This window comes from Pteropus vampyrus, unplaced genomic scaffold (assembly GCF_000151845.1).
Source record: "Pteropus vampyrus isolate Shadow unplaced genomic scaffold, Pvam_2.0 Scaffold305, whole genome shotgun sequence".
NCBI lineage: Eukaryota > Metazoa > Chordata > Mammalia > Chiroptera > Pteropodidae > Pteropus > Pteropus vampyrus.
The window spans coordinates 46,265-60,458 of record NW_011889086.1 but is presented as its reverse complement, the minus strand read 5'-3'; the positions used below and the strand labels follow the sequence as shown (position 1 = coordinate 60,458).

Below are 14,194 nucleotides of genomic sequence, written 5' to 3'. Positions count from 1 at the left end.
CATGGAAAATCGATGTTTAACATTGGATATTTTGTGTTTATATTATAATACTGAAATTGCAACTATAGCATTTTAATATTTGCCAACATACTTTTATAAAAGTAAATCCTCAATTACTAAACTTTAAAAAAGTTAAGAAGTAAAGATTTTCTTAAACAAAAATTGAGGAAATTTGTTGCCAGTAGACCTCCTTACAAGAAATGTTAAAAGAAGTTCTTCAGAATCAAGGGATAAGGTATAAGTCAGAAATTCAAATCTCCATAGGGAAAGGAAGATTATTAGAGAAGAAATAAATGAAAGTAAAATAAATCTTTTATTTTCTTTTTCTTAATTGATCTAAAAGATAACCATTCAAAATAAAAATCATAACACTTTATTCAGTGATCATAGCTTATAGTAAGTGATTTCAATGATGCAATGTTATAAGAGACAGAAGGAAGGAATTAGGAAAACTCTGTTACAAGGTACTTGTATTACCAATGAAGCAATTTAGTGTTATTGAAAGTGGATTTGAATCAGTTGCAAATGTACCTGGTAAACTCTAGGGCAACCACTTAATAAGGTTAAAAAAAAATACAATTGATATACTAAGACGAAAGAGAAAAGTAAATTATATAAGATACTCAATTAAAACCAGAGAAAGCGGAAAAAGAGGGAAAGACCAAAAAAAAAAAAAAATCAAGAGGAATGAAGTTAAACAGTAATGAATATAATAGATATTAATCTGTATCAATAATCACTTTAAACGTCAATAGTCTAAATACACTAATTAAAAGACAGAGAAGAAATTAATGGATAAAAAGAAAAAAGATCCCTTTCAGATTGTTCATTGTTAGTGTATAGAAACAACTGATTTTTGTATGTTGATTTTTGTATCCTGAAACTGCTGAATTCATTTATTAGTTCTAATAGTTTGGTGTGTGTGTGCATGCATGTATATGTGTGTAATCTTTAGGGTTTTCTACATATGAGATAATATCTTCTATAAACAAATAATTTCAGTTCAGTATCAAAAAGAATGAATTACTTAGGATAAGCTTACCCAAGAAGGCAAAATAATTATACACTGAAAACTATAAACTATTATTCAAAGAAATTAAAGAAGACATGAATAAATGGAAAGACATCCAACATTCGTAGACTGGAGGAATTAATATTGTTAAAAATTACCATACTACTCAAAGTGATTCAACACAATCCTTATGAAAATCCAAATGGCATTATTATTTTTACAGAAATAGAACACATAATCAAAATTCACATGGAACCACAAAGGACTCCAAATAACCAAAACAATCTTGAAAAGAAGAGCAAAGCTAAAAGTATCATACTGATTGACTTTAAAACTTATTATAAAGCTTCAGTAATCAAAACAGTATGTTATAAAAACAGATATAAAGACCAATGGGACAGAATAGAGAGCCCAGAAATAAATTCATGCATATATGGTCAAATAATTTTTAACAAGGATGTCAATATTATACAATGGAGAAAAGGTAGTCTCTTTAACAAATGGTACTTGTAAAATAAATATCTATTTGCAAAAGAATGATTTTAGATGCTTATACCATAAACAAAAAACAGTTCAAAATGGTTTAAGACTTAAATACAAGACTCGAAACAATAAAACTCCTGGAAGAGAACATAGGGGAAAAACTTCATAACATTAATCTGGCAATAATTTCTTGGATATGACACCAAAAGCACAGACAATAAAAGCAAAAATAGAAAAGTAGGAGTACATATAATTATAAAGCTTTTATACAGCAAAGAAAATAATCAACAGTAGAAAGGCAACCTACCGAAAGGGAAAAAATATTTGCAAACTGTATATATGATAAGCAGTTAATATCCAAAATATTTAAGGAACTCCTACAACTCAAGACCTCAAAAAAAAAAAAAAAACCCATAAGAAACAAACAAGCAAAACTATTATCTGACTAAAAAATGGACTAAAGACTTAAACATATATTTCTCTAAAAAAAAGACATACGAATGGCCAACAGCCATATGAAAAGAGGCTCAACATCATTAATCATAAGGGAAATGCCAATCAAAACCACAATGAGATATCATTTCACACTTGTTGGGATGGTTGTTATTTACACACACACACACACACACACACACACACACACACACACACACACACATGCACAGCCACCAGAAAATAGAAAAGTTGGCGAGGATATGAAAAAGTTGGAACCATTTCGCACCATTGGTGGGAATGTAAAATGGTGTAGCAACTATAAAAGACAGAATAGAGATTTCTCCCCAAATTAAAAATTCAACTAACATATGATCCAGCAATCCCATCTATCTATCTAAAAGAATTGAAATCATGATTTTGAAGTGGTATTTGTACTTCTATGTTCATTTCAGCATTATTCAAAATAGCCAAAAGGTGGAAACAAATTAAATATTCATTAATGGATGAATGGATAATGAAAATGTGAGGTATATATACAATGGGATATTATTCAGTCATAAAAAAGAACCCTGTCACATGCTACAACATAGATGAACCTTGAGGACATTATGCTAAGTAAAATAAACCAGTCACAGAAAGACAAGTATTGTGTGATCTGACTTATATGAATTATCTAAAATAGCCAACTCATAGAAGAAAGTAGAATGGTGGCGGCAAGTGACTAGGGGAAGGAGAAAAGAGGGAAATGTCTGTTCCATGAGTATAGAGTTTCAGTCATAAGATGAAAAAGTTCTAAAGATCTCTGTACAATATTGTGCTTATTATTAATAATACTTTATACGCAAAAACCTTCGAAAGTAGGTAGATCCCATGTTATTTGTTTTTCACCACACACACAAAAACACCCAACTGCATGTTGCCTATAAGAGACCCACTTTAATTACGAAGACATAGATTGAAAATAAAGGAATGGAGAGAGGTATACCATGCTAACATCAATCAAAAGAAAGTTGCATAGGTATGTTAATCACAGGCAAAGAATTAGCAAATCAGATATAACAATGTACAAAAATAATCATATACCATGACCAAGTTGAATTTATCTCAGTTATGCAAGGCTGACACAACATTTGAAAATCAATGTAACATTTTACATTAACAGACTAAAGAAGAAAATACATATGATTACATCAAATAGATGCCACAGAAGCATTTGATAAATTCCAACTGTATTAGATAGGGTTTTCCTCAGAGACAGAACCAATAGTATATTTGTATTTCCATATATTTATCCACATTATAAGAAATTGGCTCACATGAGTATAGAGGCTGACAAGTCTCAAGATCTGCAGTCAGAATATAACTATACCAAGAGAGCTGCTGCTGATGTAGTTCCAGTCTGAGATCCAGGAAGAACTGAAGTGTCAGTTTGAGTCCAAAGGCAGCAGCTGAAGGCAGTCAGGCAGGAGGAATTCCTTCTTATTTGGGAGTGAGTCAGTCTTTTGTCCTATTCAGGCCTTCAACTGATTGGATAAAATCTACTCATGCTAGGAAAGGCAATCTGCTTTATTCAGTCTATTGATTTAAATTTTAAACTCATCCAAAAATAGCTTTACAGAAATACAAAGAATAATGTTTGACCAAATATTTGGGCACCCCATGGCATAGTCAAGTTGATGCATAAAATTAATAATTATGCCAACAATATTGAGAAAAGCCTGCAGCAAATGAGAAATAGAGGGGAATTTTCTTAGTTTGAAATTTTTTTTTTTAAATCTATAGCTAATGTCATACTAAATGATGAAAATTTAAATATTTTCCAATAAGATCAGAAACAAGGTACGGATGTCCTCTTTCCTACTGCTATTCAACATCATTCTAGAAGTCCAGCTAATGCAATTAAGACAAACAGTGGCAATTAAAAGTATATATATATATAGATTGAGAATGAAGAAATAAAAATACCTTTGTTAACAAATGGCATAATTGCATATGTAGAAAATTTTAAAGAATCTAGAAAAAGATCCTCCTGGAACTAATAAGCAATTACAGCAAGTTTTCAGGGTACTAGGTTAATATACAAATTTAAATTACTTTCCTATATACCAGCAATAAATAATTGAAATTTGAAATTAAAAATAATACCATTTACACTCCATAGAAATGAAGTATTTAGAAATTGATGTAATAAAATAAGTATGAGATCTATTGAGGAAAACTGCAAAACTCTGATGAAAGAAATAAAAGATCTAAATAAGTGGAGAGGTTCTCCATGGTCACAAATAGGAAGACAATACAGTCAGGATATTACTTATTTAAATTAGTGCAATCCCAATTAAAACCCCAGAATGTTATTTTGTAAATACCAGCAAACCGATTCCAAAGTTTATACGGAGAGGCAAAAGACCCATAATAGCAAAACACTACCAGAGAAGAAAAATGTCAAAGACTGACACTACTTGACATCATTACTTACTATAATGCTCTAGTAATCAAGACAGTGTTGTGTTGGCAAAAAAATAGACAAATAGATCAATGGAACATATAGAAATTCTAGAAATAGACACACACCAATATAGTCAACTGATCTTTGACAAAGGAAAAAAACCAATTCAATGGTAAAAGAGTAATCTTTTAATAAATGGTTCTGGAACTACTGGATATTCAAATGCAAAAAAAAATGTATCTAGACATAAACCTTACACATTTCACAAAAAGTAACTCAAAAAAAATTATAGCTCTAATGTAAAATTCAAAACTATAAAACTCCTAGAAGATAATATGGGAGAAAATGTAGGTGACCTTGGATTTGAGAATGAGTTTTTACTACAACAGCAAAAGCACAATATATGAAAGAAAAAATTAAGTTACATTTCATTAAAATTTAAAAACTGCTTTGTGGTAGATACTTTTAAGAGAACATAAAGTCGAACCATCAATTTGGAGAAAATATTTGAAAAAAAAAAAAAAACTACCCCAAAATATGCTTGTATCTGCAATATGCAAAGAATTCATAAAACTCAACAATACAACCTAGTTAAAGATGGGCAAAAATTCTGAACAGAAACTTCACCAAAGAAGATACACAGATGGCAAATAAGCATATGAGAATATTATTCGTCCTTAAGGAATTGCATGTTTACACACCAATAAGATACCACTACAAGCCTATTACAAAGGCAAAAACAGAATAAAACAAAAAAAACCTTGAAAATACCAAATTCTGGCAATTCTGGCAAGGATGTGGGAGTATAAAATGATAAACCACTCGGAAGACAGTTTGGCAGTTTCTTATAAAGCTAAAGATGCTCTTACCATATGATCCACCAATCATGCTCCTAGGTATTTATCAAAATGAATTGGAAAATTATGTCCACACAAAAGTCTGCCCATGCATGTTTATAGTAGTTTTATTCATAATTGCCAAAAACTGGAAGCAACTGAAATGTCTTTCAAAATGTGAATGTATAAACAAATTGTGACTGAAATGTCTTTCAAAAGATGAATGTATAAACAAATTGTGATACATGGATACAATGGAATATTATTCAGTGATAAAAAGAAATGAGTTATCAATCCATAAAAAAACATAAAGGAAATTTAAATGCATATAACTTAGTGAAAGAAGCCAGTCTGCATACTCCATGATTCTAACTATATCATGTTAAGGAAAAGGTAAAATTAGAGATAGTAAAAAGATCAATGGTTATGAGGTTTTTCGGGGGGATGAAGGAGGGGAATGAATAGGTAGATTGATGTAATGGTAAGATGATAAGTGTGTATACATACTGTAGTTGCTGAAGAATATTTTTTTTAATTTGTTCTTCAGCAACTATTTATTGAGCACTTACCATGGGCCAGGCTCTGTTCTAGGCATTTGAGATACAGTGAGGAAGAAGAGAGAAGAGGCTCTGTCTCATGAAACTTATGTTCTGGTTGGAAGCAGCTGATAATAAACCAATAAATAATAATAATAATCAGATAACCCTAAGCACTATTCAGAAAAATAAAACTGAGTAATGTAAAAGAAAGCGACCAGCAGAGACTTCAGGTTTGATGGTCTAGGAAGGTCATCCTGAGTTAGGAACAGTTAACATATCTGAATGCTGAGAAGGGGGCAAAAATGCTAGTGGAGTTGAGGAGAGGGCCAGAATCCACATAGAAGGACTAGATAGTGTAAGAAAACCCTTTGATAGGAAGAATCTTGGTATATTTATGGGGCCAGACCAGAATGGGAGAAGGAGAGAGAAGCATAGGGAACATCTGAGAGGCAGGAGGATGGAGATCATGCAGGGAAAGGAATTTGTAAGCCAGGATAAGGAGATTACATTTTATTTTTAAGTTTGATTACAAGCTGTTGCAGTTTTTTTTTTTTCCCCAAGAGTGACATGATCTGATTTTATTTTCTGTGAAATGATTCTGCATTCCTTGAAGAAAATGTATTGTAGATGTGATAGCAGAAGCAGGGAGATTGGTGAAAAAGTCATTGCAGTTATTGTAGTGAACAGGCTGGTGGATAATGGCTGAGAATGGTGATCGTAGAGGAGAAAAGGAGAAGCATATGTAATTCAGGATGTTTTTGGAAGTAGAGTTGATAAGATGCATGTGTTGATGGAAAGAGAATAATAAAAATAATGATGATAAGAATCTTTTGGAATTTTATTTAATCCTCATAACCACACTCTAAAGTAGATACTGTTATGAACCCTATTTTACAGATAAAGAAATGGAGGCATAGAGTGGTAAAGTATCTAATTTTTAACTGTTAAGTAAAACTAAGTTAATGTTTTGATTGTGGGGAGTGGTGCTATTTGCTGAAATGGGGAAAACTGATGAAAGATCAGGTTTGGGGAAGAAAATGTGGCTCTTTTGGCCATGTTAAATTTGATGTATTCATTAGATATCCAACTGGACATATCAAGCAGATAGTTGAATGTTTAGGTGTGATGTTCTGGGGAGAAGTATTTTTAAGTCATAGGATTGGGTGATATCAGTTAGGAAGAGTATATATGGATGAATAAGGAGGTTTCAGAAGAGATTCTTGGAGATGCTAGCACTTAGGAGTGGAAGAGAAAAGGAGTCTACATGAGTTCTTAAATAAAGACCAACCAACTGGAGAAAGAGAGAGAAAGCCTTTCATACCTGCTAGCAGGGGTGAGAGTCTGAAAGTGGTTACTAACACCCGTGGTTAGCAGGTGTTATACAGGCACGTAGGTTGCTCAAAAGAAAACAGGTATGAGGCTGGAGTAATGAAGAAATCAACCAGTAGTTCTTAGAAAAGGAATGGCCTAAGGGCAAACAAGTCCGGAAAAGTGTATTTAGAAGTTGAAGTTTGACAAGGAACCAGAGAATTTTTAGCCAGTCTGGACAAGTACATGCCATGGTTTCATGTTTAGCAAGAGAAGCTTGCAAGATCTTGCAAAGGTGTTGCATGAAAGATGATAAGCCCCATCCAGGGGTGGGAGGAGGAAAAGGAGAATCTGGTATTACAGAAGACATAAGAGAAAAGTTTTCAAGGATAAAATTGTCAGTGTGTTGAATTTGCAGAGAAGAAGTAAGATAAGAACAGAGAAGTAAGTAACACTTGGAATTGTCAATGTGGAAATCACTGGGGATCTTAGACTAGCTCGGCTGAGTGGCAGAAAAGAAAGCTTGATGGTGGTATGCTAAAGGAATAGGAACTGAGAAGTGGAGATAGCATTTAAAATGTAGCTGCATGTGTATATGCGCTTGTATTCATAGTCAACCTTATAACACACAAATTATTGCTTACTATAAATATGATCCTAAACCTTGCAATTTTCACTTAATAAAATTTATCTCAGCAAATTTAAGAACTATGCTGAACATAATGCCTCTACAATGAACACTGATGTTTCTATCTGTTTAATATTATAAACAATGATTCAGAGAGGGTGTTTGTACTTGCATATTTTAATTCTTGTGTGAGTGCATCTTTAGGATAAATTCATAAAAGTAGAACAATTGAGTCAAAGAGTATGTTGATGTAAATACTGATGAATATGCAAATTTTGTACAAAGAGTATCTACTACCTATGTACCAGGGCACCTAGTTCTCCAATGCTTGTTAACTCAGAGATTGTTCGCCAATTGGATAAATGAGAAATTATTGCATTTGATTTCAATTTTATTATTACTTTAATTATATCATTTTTAAGCAGAAAAGTGATGTAGTGCATATTTTATAAAAGCCATTCACATTTTTTCCCTCTGAATTCATGACCTTCATCCAGTTTTTTTTTTTCCTGTTGGTTATCGATTTTTTGTGTTGCTAATATTCTCCTCACACTTTTCCTGGCCCTTTGACTTTGATTATAGTAATTTTACTCCATATAGAAATGTTGTTGTTTTTTTTTTTTAAATGGAGTCAGAATTATCAGTCTTTTTTTTTCAGGGCTTCATAGCTTTGTGTCATGCTTAGGAAAACCATCCCTACTGTAATAATATAATTTCCCTATATTTTCTTAGAATTCTTTTATTTTTGGCTCTTGTAATTTCTCTGACTTTATCTGTTATTCTCCCTCTCTTTCAATCTCCTACAGTCATGCTGCTGTCATGCCAGTCACACTCCTGACTTGCCGCGTCCTCTTTCTACCCTACTGCGTGACAAGGTCCGGAGATGGGGACAGAGGCTTCAAGGAATGCATCGTCAAGAACGAGGACGTGGCATATGTTTAGGGATAATTGGTTTCTTAGAAATGATCCTATTAATAGGGGGAATTTGGGTAGCATAAATTCTAGTAAGTGTAAACGCTATACAAATGGATTTCCTCAAAATTAGCTCTGAGGAAAACATAGTAAATTCCCCGCGTATGGAATCAGCTCTAGTCACCCTGACGTGTCCAGTATGCGTAAACCCTTTATTTGAACAATTATTAAGGGAAATTCCTTTTGACACGCCTCTTAAAGATATTATGAATAAATTATAACAAGCTGAATTACTAGAACCAGTTTATACTCCTGTTCCCACGCAGTTAGTAGAAAAATTAATAAAGGATAAGAAATTTACTCATAAGCCTGTGCCTACTATAGAAGGGCCTCCTTTTGTGGCCTAGTGGATAAATAGAAAACTCTGGTATCCACCTAGGGGGGCTAATAGTATGAAAAGATTACCTGATCTTCCTTTGCCTTATACAGAAGCTTATAATAAAGATAGTATACATATAGTGAATAAAGATAGAATTCATGTGCCTTATAGTAGTTTAAGTTTCATCGAAAGGCTGGCTAGGTCAGGATCTCCTTGGTGCTTAAAAAACAAAGGAACAGAAACTTAGCTTATGAAAGCAGCTTTGTAAAACTGATTTTTATAAATATTTTCCTCATTACTGCACCAAGGAAACTTTTGAACAGCTATGAGAAAGGTTCAGCTTGAACTTTAGATATAGCATAAATCAAATAGCATTTAAAAGATTTCTTCAGGCAGAAAGAAGAACAATGTCTGCCCACAAGCCAATGCTTGCTGTTATGAATACATCTATCTATCACCTTTACTTAAATCAAACTGTATCTTACGTAATAGATATAAGAATTAAAAGTTTAGATTGTTCCATCAGGTAGTTCTGTTCTAATTATTGAGAGAAAAATGTACTAGTTAATCATGAACATTAATAATAATATACTCTATAAGATTTTCTGCTTCGCCTAACCACAGAAATTTAACTCCCTGCTACCTTAACAACAAAGTATAATCAAATGCCAAAATAAAAAGTATAAAAGTTATACTCAAATCACAATAAAATGGAACAGTGTCACACTGCCTCTGAGTTGTGTAGTCGACTGTCTCCCACGCCGACGCCTTGCCCACCTTCGGGGCCCCCTGGATCCTGTCGTGGCTGGACCGCGGCACTGACTCAGAGCCTTTGCACCTGCTTTTTTTCCTCCACCTGCAAAACACTTCTACACATTTCTCTGCCTAAGCTTCTTTGGTCTTTATCAGAAATTGCCCTCTCAAGAAGGATTTCTCCGACCACCCTATGTCAAACTGCGACTCTTGCCCTTTCTGCTTTATTTTTCTTTATAACATAAATTCTCATTTAGCATACCGCATGCTCCGATTTTCATTTATTCTCTCTCCCTCTGCTTTCCAATACAATGAAAGTTCTACAAAGGCAGACTATTTTTTTACATTTGTTTTGTTCACTGTGATTTTGACAATGATTAGCACATACTAGATACTCAATAAATATCTGTTGACTGTGTCAGCAGATGCAAAATAATAATAATTTACATTTTAAGAAGTATAGAAAATAAAGCAATCTGAAACATTAAGGTAAGTAGGTCAAATTTTCAAAAAGATAATGAAATAATTAGATTTTGTAAGGTAAAAATGGGATATTTTACACATAAAGAATTAACTTACATTAGAGTTATAGTACCAATAGAATTCCTAAAAGTGAAAATATAATCTTTGAAATTATTATGATGACACCTAATGGATATGGTATTTGTTAAATACTGGCAACATTTGAAGCATTCAAAAAACATTTTTATAAACTAGTTTAATCTGAGGAAGGTGAGAAAGTTGAGGCATGGAGGTGAAGGACCTTGCCAGTAGTTACCAATTAAGTGGTGAAGACAGGATTTGGACCCAGATGAGCTGCACTCCCAACCACTCCTGTTGTTCTCGAGCTACTTTAATTTCCCAAGTGTACTTCGTTTACTCTGACCATGCCCCTGAACTTTGTAAAGCAAATGGTGTTTACAAGATCTGTCAGTGGCTGCCTGCCAGGTCCTATGGAATATCATTGGTGCAGTTTGAGATTGGAATTTGAGCCGAGCAATCCCAAGGACTATTTAGAGACAACCCATAAAACACTGTTAATTTCTGAAAAGTGCATTCTCTCCAAGACAGACAACACAAAACAGCACCTAAGAGTGAAATCGTTTGGAAATCTCAGTTGAAATCTGATTAAGTACTGATCTGAGCCAGTTTTGGGATGTGATGGGCTGAGACTGCCCCCATGTGGATATAAGGTAAAATGACAGAAGCAAGCCTGCTTTGGGAGAACTCTGTTTTACTGGTGTTTCCTTCTGATCACTTTGTCCCCGGACCTAAGGCCACTCATGGGGTTCTACTATGCTAGTATTTTTCTAGAGCACATCCATTGTTTAAACTAATCACAGGATAAAAATTCTATAGCGACCATGGCATTCTTAGCTCTAACATGGGACCAGCTAACCTTTCCATTTTTTGTTCCAATAAGGGCATTTCTCTATTCCCTGCACATGCCAGGCACACTCCTCATTCTGGGCTTCTGCAGGTATCATCTTGTGGCCTGGAATGCCCTTTGTTCCCCTTTCTATCAGAAGAAATCCCCATAATCTTTGAAAACCCAGCTAAAAATTTTTGTGTGACCTTGTCCCTGCCTTCAAGAGCCCGAGTTATGTTGGAATGAAGTGTTTCTTTTGACCTTGCATGCCCCAGACTCTTGCAACCCACTACCCAGACTCTTGCAACCCCAACTTGCTAGTGGGACCATGCAACCCACTAGCAAGCTGGTACTCTTTACTTTCAAATATTCTTAAATGCATTTTTATCCCAAGACTTTTAAACAATAGAAAACAACTAGTTTAGGCACCTGTATTTCCCATGATGACTACTGAAACATCTTCTGAAACGATTTCCCTTCTTTCATTCTTTTTCCCCTTCAATCATTCTCCAGTTGCCAGAGTGATGTGTTCAAAAATAGACATTAACAAGCCACTGTTAAGTGAAATCCTTTGATGGCTTTCCTTTGCTTGTAGAGTGGCCTTCAAATATTTTGATTTTGCACATCGATTAGCAAATACTTTTCAGCAAGTATCCACAACATAGATTTATTTAGATATTTATAAATCATACATGTATTACAGAAAAGCATCTGAACACTCTGAAATGGCATTTTTTCCTCCCAGCTAAAATAAGTTTATTTAAATACAAAGAGTGAGTCAACACACAAAAAATATAGAAGTAGTAGTACTTGGTCACAGCTAAGCCACTCAGGGCCTAGGGCATCTGGACCCGGGCAGGTGTGGCCTTCCCTGGTGGCGAGGGCCTCTAGGGGGGAAGTCTCACTCAGATACCTTGCCTGCTTGCAGGGACCTGTCAGGACCCCCACGAGTCTGCTCTCCAGCTCCCTGGGCCTAGCAGGGCACGTGCTCAAAAGCTTCACTGAGGGTGGGGCCTGGCTGGAGTGCGCAGAGTCTCGCTGGGCAGGACCTCAGTCACTGTTGTGCCCTCGCCTCCTCTTGCAGCATGGCGAGGCAGAGTCGGAGTCCTGCCTGCGATGGTGGGCCCGGGCACGAGCCTGGGACACCCAGGAATCTGCCCCTCTCCACTGCTCCTTTTCTCTCGTCTCTTTCTTGTGCATCTTCTTTTTCTTCTTCTCTTTCCTCGGAGGGCCCGGCGCCATCTGCTCCTCAGGCCCAGGCTTCTTCCGGGTGGGGGCGGCCGCAGCTTAGCCGCTTCCGAGTCTCCTTGGGACAACGCCACTCGGCCTGCAGAGCCACTGCAGCTCCCCAGACCCAGGAGGCGGTCCGCTCCCTTCTTCTCGGGGTCTCAGCCTTCCACAAAGTCTTCCATGCTCATGCTTGGAGCCTGGCGCCGCCACGAGCGCCTCCGGCTCCGCCCGCCTCGGGGCCGCCAACTCCCGCTCCCGACTCAGACCAGCGCAGTCTCCCCGGCCCGGCCCGGCCCGTGGTTTACCAGATGAGGTCGCGGCCCTCCTGCTGGCGGCCCACCGGGGCCATCAACCAGTTGCCCAGGTAGTTCTCCCTCTGCTTGGCGGTCTTCAGTCCGCCCAGCCGAACTGGTCCTACGCCCCGCTCCTGCCGTGGCGGCCGGAGCCGAACAAGGTGCGGGACCGGCCTCTGGGTCCCCTGGCTTCCCCTCCGCCGGCGGCTCCCCCAAATGGCGTTCTTTAAAGCCCGAGCCACTCATCTGCCTCGTGTCTGAGCATTATCCTCTCTGTGCCTGACATACTTGACCTCAGACCTACAGGACAACCTCCGGGCCCATGGCTGCACCATATGCTTTCATATTGTGCCTTGGCATGTGCCTGGAATATCTTTGACCTCATTACTCTGCTGTGAATTTCTAGTCATTTTTTAAAAGTATGTATACAGAAGCCATTCGTCTTTGAGCTTTTCCAAATCCCACTTCTGAACCCTAGAATCAATTGCTTCCTCACTTGGTGCTTGGATAACGTCTTCACATTCCCCCCCATCCTCAATTTTTTTTTCTTTCTTTCTTTCTTTTTTTTTTTTTAGCGTATTATAGAGCTTTAATTTATTTGTCCCATTTTCTGTAAGACTTGAGGAAAGAAACTGTTTATCTTTGCAAGCTTCCCAGTTCATGGAAGGAATTTAAAAAGTGTTTGTGGAATGAATAAGTGAACGTCAATACCTACTATTAAGTCTACAGACTGTTTATGTCTCCATACAATTTCTTTATAAATAAACCTGTCACCACCAGTCACTAGAGGGAGAGGTCCTGACCTCTGTGGTGGGAGACCTCCATCTCCTGTAACTGAAAGTAAAAAAAACTTTTCCTCTGCAGGAGACTTCTTGCCAGGGACTTTTCTTAATGACCTCAGACACCTGAAATTATTTTGCTCTGTACCCTCTTTTCTGCCTCAGGACTGCCGTTATAGTCTCTGCTACTGCTCAAGGTGGAAAGAGGGGAGAATCCCACAGACATTCTTGTATACCCAGGTTTCTTTTGTTCTGTTTTTTCCTTGTTCTCTGTCATCTGGCCTGACACACTCTTCTCTCTCGCTCTCTCTCGCGCGCGCTCTCTCTCTCTCTCTCTCTCTCTATATATATATATGTATATATTTTTTTTTTTTGGTGTGTGTGTGTGGGGGAGGGGATGGAGTGGGTGGTACAGAGGGGTGTAGTCCAATTGAAGAAACAGAACAGGAGAATTAAACTTTCTAACAGTGAATGAATTACAACTTGGGCTGGATGTTCTGTTGTCAAGTCCACACTGGCAGCACTCCATCCTAGGACGCTAAGAAGCCTTGGACTTCATTTATGAGAATCCCCTTCCCATAGAGTTTTAGATTAGAGCTGATCAGTGAGCAGCACTAGCGGAAGATTTGGAAGGTGGAAGGGAAGGAGAAGCTGTTCTCCACAGTCAGCTGCGATCATAGCAAGAGAAGATAGAGGATTCTCAGAGCTTTCCTACAGGCTCTTGAGACCATTTGTTTTGCTGCTACAGATCAACACAATTGGTAGGAGCTTCCCAGAGAGCTTCATCAACTT

At 36.8% G+C, this 14,194-nt stretch overlaps 1 pseudogene; it reads right to left on the bottom strand.

Moving 5' to 3' along the window:
• Positions 1-12,150: 12,150 nt before the first annotated feature.
• Positions 12,151-13,679, bottom strand: LOC111730282 (annotated as a pseudogene).
• Positions 13,680-14,194: the final 515 nt, after the last annotated feature.